This window comes from Phalacrocorax carbo, chromosome 23 (genome assembly GCF_963921805.1).
Source record: "Phalacrocorax carbo chromosome 23, bPhaCar2.1, whole genome shotgun sequence".
In the NCBI taxonomy this organism is placed as follows: Eukaryota; Metazoa; Chordata; class Aves; order Suliformes; family Phalacrocoracidae; genus Phalacrocorax; species Phalacrocorax carbo.
The window spans coordinates 5,406,858-5,414,203 of NC_087535.1; the positions used below are offsets into that span (position 1 = coordinate 5,406,858).

At 47.8% G+C, this 7,346-nt stretch overlaps 1 protein-coding gene across 3 annotated transcripts in view; it reads right to left on the bottom strand.

Annotated features, from left to right (window-relative positions):
* The window catches only part of SLC45A3 (solute carrier family 45 member 3), a 40,940-nt gene extending 34,588 nt beyond the window's left edge, over positions 1–6,352 (bottom strand). For 2 of the 3 annotated variants that reach the window (XM_064472360.1, XM_064472359.1), the window contains exons 1-3: positions 2,108–2,524; positions 1,513–1,668; positions 838–965 (exon numbers count right to left, since the gene is read on the bottom strand). The gene's annotated coding sequence lies outside the window, so the exon portion shown is untranslated. Of the gene's footprint in view, positions 1–837; positions 966–1,512; positions 1,669–2,107; positions 2,525–5,782 lie in introns of those variants that run through there. The other variant, XM_064472362.1, reaches the window with a different exon arrangement.
* Between the last annotated feature and the right edge of the window lie 994 nt (positions 6,353–7,346).

A 7,346-nucleotide genomic window follows, 5' to 3' on the forward strand; every position in this document is an offset into this window, starting at 1 on the left:
AGACCTGGCCCCCAGAAGCACTTTGCCAAGGGCCCAGTGGGATCTTCTGTGGAATCAGCCACTCTGAAAATTTAGACCGTGTACTTGGGTACCTAAACATGGCCATAAGAGCCTGACATTGTTTATGCTACTGGTTATAGTCCTGGGCTTATAACTGGACCTAATAATTTTGCTGAAGTAGGACTAGAAGGTTCAGCACATTGCAGGATTGAGCCATCACGGGCATCTGCAAACTAGATTAATTTATCAGAAGGGGGAAAAAAGAGTCAACTGCCATCTCAGCTGCTCATGCCTGATTAGATCATAGCATAGATTTGCCCCGGTTTTATCTAAATCTCGTGTACCCGGCCAAGCGGAGGTCATGGTATCTGCTAGAATATTGACAGGCGTTAGGCACCATCACATGTGGCAAATAAAACAAGGAGCCAGAGAGCAGGAGACCATCTCAGCTTTACCGTGGGCGCAGGGTGCGCTGGGACAGCGCAAACTTCTTCTGCAGCTACAGAGAGAGAATGCCCAGTCCTGATCCACTCTACAGATCTTAATCTTGCTGCACAGAGGGATTTCATGGACACTCTGATTTACTCTGGAAGCCACAACAGCCCGTTTGGCCAAAGGTAGCTTTAAGCCCATTTTGTGCTTAATTACAGAAAACACTAGTCCTGAACTCGATTGCAGACTGTCTGCTGACTCACAATGCAAACCTTTTGCTCTCTGTAAGCCAAGAAAATAAACCCGTCCTCAGCACCCCACCCAGGGAGGTTAGGAGTGACTATTTACAGAGCACTCAGATACCAAGGTGGAAAAGCGTTAGAGAAATGCGAAGTAGAAACATACTTTGGTGGCGCTTAGTGCTGTTGCCTCGAGAACAAAGGTGGGAATTCATGCTGGACACTCAGGCTTTTAGAAGGATCTTTCCTGACAAGCTGACGGCCCCAAACCTCTCGTGCCAGTCGCGAGTGATGCTGCCAAAAGATGGACTTTGTATAATTGTGTCTAATGCACCTTTAAAGAGAAAAAGCCGCTAGAACAAACAAAAGCAGCGCCCAGCTGCGCAGGCTGTTTATGCTTGAGGTAGCCAGAGCAGGCGGCTGCACTTTAGGGCTTATCTTCGCTCTCTTTCTAAACAGGAAATGTATTTTTGTCACAAGCATTTCAGGAGAAGCCACCAGGCTAAAACTTTCAGAACATGGGGTGCCAAAAATGAGCATTTCAACTCCCTCACGAGACCTGAGAGAGAGTGGGTGGGTACCCGCAACAGTGGGGGTATCTCCTCTAACCACAATGAGAGGAACTTCGTGGGGCCAGGAGGGCCAGCTCTGCTGTGCACCAGGGGTCCTCCAACACATCAGCTGAGGGAGAATCAAGGGATGTCAGTGGGGTTACCCAATCAGCTCTTGTGCATGGAACAGCTGCCACGGTCTGCAAAAGTGAGGAGGGAGGATCTGGGACAGGGAAACTACAGAAATCGCATTTTCCATGGCAGTAGGGGTTCCTCAGTCGAGGCATTACCTCCGGCCAAGCTGGAAGGTGCTCGCTCCTGAGCACAGCACACGTTCTTGGTTTGTTGTCAGAGAGGAAGCAAAGCTGCAACGTCCCACGCGTTTACATGCTTAGCGCTGTCATCGCCAACTAACGGTGCAAGCAGCTGCTTGTCTCCCTATAAGGCTGCAGGGGGGACACTGTAACATATAAGCATTATGCTGGCTTTGCACAATTTTACCTGCCCCTATTTTGCCATAAATTTCATGATATTTAGTCTCAAAGCACTTGGAATTATGGATTTGGGGGTGGGTGTTCGTTTTTCCGGTTTCTTTTTTTCCTTCTTTTACTTTTTAAAAAGATCCATTTCCACATCTTTTCATTGTAAAGAAAAGCTTGGAAACATGATTGGCCATAAACTGTCAGAACCAGAAGGCAATTAATGTTGTGGGTGTTTTTTGGTGTTTTTGTTGCCTCTTTTTTTTTTTTTTTAAATCAGGAGTCTCAAGACTTAATCTCATGATTTTTGAGACTCTGCAAAGCCTGTCTCATATTAGAAGGGTTGATTTGGTTACAGATATTTTCTTGTTTGGTAGGGAGGATGGGGTCACTGTGTACCACTTACTGGATTCCAAGGCCTTTGCAGCCAAGCAAACAAACTTGCTCCCTCATCAAAATCCTTATTGATACTGGAACGGCTCCCACTGTTTGCAGCTTAGCATCAACGTTACTGCCCCTGCAGGCGACGCAGAAAGAAAGAAGCTGTCCGTGAAACTGTGTGTATATGAGTGTTGCTAAACCGGGTTTGAAATCTGGGCATATCTGCTATATTTACAGAGTGCAGGACAAACATTTTAGCATTCCCCCTGCTGCTCCCTTGGCTGCATTCTTAACCTCTGCCTCTTCTAGCCAACCTCCTTTCCCTCCACACAGCATCACGTGCACAGTTGCCTTCCCTGCCTTTCAGGATGGAGCCTGAGTTTTGAACCGTCTGTCACCCGCCACGCAAGCTGTGGTTGCCCCTTGCCCTGCCAGGAGGACACGGCAGAACCTGGCAGGGAGGGATGTCCTTGCTATGAATGTACAAGGAGAAACAGCCAACCACAACAGCACCACAAAATCCAAACAGCTTCACTAAGGGGAACTTAGAGAGGAGCCAAACAACGGCTCTGCTAAATCCTCTTGAATCCTCTCCCCCTGCTGTTGCTTCGCTTTTTATTTTTCCCCTCCTTTTGCTGTCACCTCCGGCATGCAGGTAAGCCCGAATTTCCCCCAGCTAAGAAGGAAGCACAGCTCTGTTTCAGTCCCCTGCCTGACAGCAGCCACAGACTCCAGGAGCGCAGGCTCCAGTTCTCTGAACCTCTGGCTACCGTGAACTTTAATCCTTTGCATTGCACAGCCTTGGCCCCCGCACCTGGCCTCTGGCCGCAGCGAGCTCTTTAACCCTCTGCACCCCAAGGACAACCAGGCCCAATGTAGGAAGGCCACTGTAAAGATAAGGATCACTTTGCATCACCTTATTCTACAGCCTATACAGTGCATCTCTGGTACCACCCTGCCTCTCCTCCCCTAATTCATCACTCCTCACCCACCTCAGTGCTACAAATGAGGGAGGGGAGAACTTCCTGGCCAGTGCCTTCAGCAACAGCCGGTAGATGCCCGCTTGGGAAGGGTCCCACTGTCTTCTGATGTAGTTCAAGCTTTCCTCACCAGAGTGTTAGGTAATTACACGCATCTTGCCCACTTCCTTCCCACTCTTACCCCAAGGGGGTACATTGTACTACAATGAAATGAAGAGTCACATTGCCGTGGGGCAAAGGTCAGTTTATGATTTCCAGCTCAGAGAATAAGATTTGAGGGTCCTCCTTGTAAAACAGCCTATTTTGATTCAAATCTGGTTAGAGAAAGCTGCCTATGGATTGAGCTCCTTCCCACCGTGCATGTTTGGTACCTGCAACTTAAAGCAACTCTCCGCTTTGTCCCCCTTTAGCTCTGGCTAAGCTAGAGACAAAGCAACGGATTTCTTTCTGGTTCGGGTGCCAAGGAAACTGTCAGCTCCCATTCAGTCTCCAGGCCATTCCTTGCAACACATTTGCTCAGCCACTTGCAAATGATGCACCCCATGAGCCATCCAGTCAATTTCCCAGGACAGCTTCAGCCAGGAGCGCCGGCCACGGGGCCCTGGGACATTAGGTAGGTAACAGACGAAACCAGGGGCCCTGGTATGCAAGAGGCTGATGACCTTGGCTGAAAAATCACTTACTAATACAAGTCCCTGTGGAACAAGGACAACTAGATGAAAAAGCAGGTCTCGCCGCTGTTCCACTTGGGGGCCATCTCATTTCTTTAATGAAATTCTACTTATTTTTAAAGGGAGATAAAAAGTTCCAGTTTCTTGAATAAAGCAGGGCCTAAACAATGAGAAATGCCTTAGGTTGTAAATCCAAACCCTTTCTTCTAGGGAGTACCTAATGCCACAGCACTGGGCTCACACTGAGGTGTCCCAAGACTCGTTCTGATGGTGCCCTTGGCTTTTCTACCCCGCTCCAATTTTCTTTCTTCCCACCCCTGCTTCTCTCACATAGCCACAGCTCCTCCAGTCGATGCCCTTAGCTTCTGCATCAGCAAGCGCCGCTGCTGTCTGCAGGACAGTTCTCAGCTTTGCCAGAGCGTTTTGTGCAAAATCCAGAGTCAATTCTTTCAGAATAATTCTTTGGCTCCATCACAGGCTTGCGCACTTCTGGAGCAGGTGTTCCAGCAGAAAACAAAAAGGTGGTCCTAGGCCTAGATCATATGAGAAGATAGAACAGATGGAGGTAAAACCAACAAGAGGGGAAGTTAACTACCTCGCATCCTAGTTCGGGATGCGGTCCCAACACACAGTTCAGGCTCCGGGCCTCCTGTGGGTGTGCAGTAGGATCTGCAATCAAAGAGTCGTTGCTGGAGATGGGGCAGTGGGGGGCTCGAGCATGAGCCAGCGCTCACGCTGTAAGACACCGCGCACCTACTGCCCTGCGAGACAGCAGGAGACGTTCAAGACAAGCGATCGCAGCCAGTAAGGGAGGATGGCAGCAATCTGAACAGGGAGAAATTAATTTTGAACGAAAGCCTCATCCACTCTAAAGCAAAGCTGCCGATGTGCTCTGAAGCATCATCATTTTCTAAAAGGAAAGCCCTCAGACCTCTGATTTCCACCCTCCTGAAGCCTTGTAAAATCCCCCAGCCCACATAGCAGCACACAGGCGGAGAGGAAGAATTGCCTCTCCAGTAAAGGAACAAGTGTCTTCTAGCCAAGGAAGTCAGACAGCCTCAATAACAGACTCAGCACTTGCACTTCGCATCGCTGCAAGCTGACTTGCGAGATGCTGTTTGTTAGCGCAGTAGCCAGGCGGACGTCCACGCGCCCGCAGGCAGCACACCACGTGCCGCCACAGACCCCGCAGCCACAAAACCCACGCGCTAGCTTTCAGCCTGCCGTACCGAACAAGGCCCGAGCTCCCGGCCTGAAGGAGCTGTAAGAAATTACAGGTGTCTAAATACACATTTTTACAGCATAAACTGAGATCAAACTCCACCCGTGAAGTGAAGAACTATGCATTGATGTGTATGCTGCCAGAATGAATGGATTTCCAGGGGTATTTGCTCCGGCAGGTTCAGCTGTTAAGAGTGGTAATGAAGAAGGCAGAGAACTGCCACAACTCATCATTGTTGGATGAAGCAGGAAACCTGAAACAGCAAATCAACTATATTTACAGAAACCACCCTAGCCATATTTGCTGAAAAAGAAATTTCTTGTCAAATGAATTGATCAAGACTAATTATCTATGAAACTTTAAAAGATTAAGATTTCCTTTTTCTTGACTATTTCATTATACAATTGACAGGCAGATATTTGCTTCAGGTAAACAACATGCACCCTTGTTTACAGCACACAGTACAAGTATTTCCCAGCATGTTTATTCTGAAATGCTTGTACTGTACGGACAGGAAGCGATTGCAGAAGACAGACAGACACCCAAGCTACGCTCCTTCCCAGAGCGCTGGTTGGGAGCAGCTGTTAGATAAGCTGCATCTTTACTGGATGGTAAATCCTGCCTTAGAGGAGTTGAGATAACTAGAGATGGAGAATAACGAGGCCGTTCACCAGTCTGCAAAGAAGCAGGAAAGTGATCCTGTAGGACTGGGGGATTCTATTTCCTTAGTTTAAAAAAAAAAAAAGGGATTATCAGAAGAATAACGAGAGCTTTTCATTCAAATCCCACAACAGAACAGGGCAAACATGGCTGTCTCAGTTGCTTACCATCATCCCAGGTTCCTGTGTCTCCACAGGTCTTGCCCTTCTCTCCCTTTAATCTCTCTAAAAGCTGTTTTTCTTTCTGTATCACACTTCTCTCATATTTTTATTGCTGTTTGCAATGCCAGGAGTCAGGAAGGAGGTATTCTAGAACCAGCCAAAGCATCAGCTCCTTTGCTTCTGCTATTCCCAAACAGAATAAAAAAATATTAATAGTGATTACTTGATAACTTTGCGATTAATTCACCTCCTAATCAGCCTCACTATCTTAAATCCCAGGGACGACTTTGACCTGAATGCTAAAAATTGTTCCATGATGAACCCTCGCAAATATTATTGACAATTCTGTGTCACTCCCAGCCCCAGCAGCTCAGGAGGCTTACTGAGGGGTCACCGGCATTCAACAAATCACTTGTTTAACAAAGGAAGAACAGAAGAATTGCCTGGGGTCAAGACACACAAACAAGACTTTCCCCAGCAGCGGTCTTAGACAGAGTCCCCCCTTCTTCCATATGGTAGAGCGAGTGCTCAAATCTGATGTAATGAGCACTGTCAGAATGGGATCAGCTACAGAGGACGATCTATTATCACCCACAACCCGCCCCCCACCCCCTTATTCCCTTTTTTTAAAGAACCAAGAAACCTCTTCTGGCATGGATTTAGCTGTCACTTGCCTTGGTTTTTATAGGGGAATTTTCCTCTTGCGGAAGCCTAAACCTAAGAGCTGGAAAAGCTCGGACAGCGTTGCTACCCGAATTAAGGCAGGACTGCTCACTACCATGCCTCCTCTGCAGCAGGGCAGCTCAGAAGTCACCAGCTGACAGGCCACGACCATTTCTCAGTAAGAGTCAGAAGGAACATCTTAAAGTGCTCCAGCTGTGCACAGAGACAAGACACATGATTCAGACAGCATCTGAGTCAGCCTCCTGACGACAAATCTCCCTGAGGTGCTTTCTCCTCTTCCTGACTTTTAGCCAGCATTTCTCAACTTTGCCACCACACGACCCCCAGTTACAAAGAGAGCAGCTTCTCTATCATTCAGCTGTAGCAAAAGGGTAGGGCTGCGGGGTCTGGCCTCAAGTCTGCTCCTCAGCTACACGGAGGAGATTCCCAAGAACAGAAATCATTGGTTTCAACCAGCTTTCCCTTTTTTTTTTTTTGTCAGGGTAACTTCAGATACATACCAACGAGCAATGTGCTGTAACTAGCAGCAAGTTGAGTCCAAGTTTATTACCAAGGCTCGCTCACTACACACCAGGACAAACTGTCTACGCTGACAAGTTCTTAACCCGCCGTGCAAGCACAGCCCCCTAGAGCAGACGCAACACATGCCTAGAGATGGCATTTCCCACCCCCACCTTGTTGCAGGTCCCCGTACTTCAGAGAAAAGCCTGGAGAACAAAGTAAGTTTTGAGAAGCATTGCAATAGCAGCGAGGAAAAGGAGGTAGCTGCCTTTTTTTTTAATAAAAAAAAAAGGTTATGCCAACAGCTATTCTGCCAATGCTGCAGATAGACCGAGTTTATGTTTAAAGCTTGGTTATGTTTTGGTGTCCGCAATGCATTCAAGCA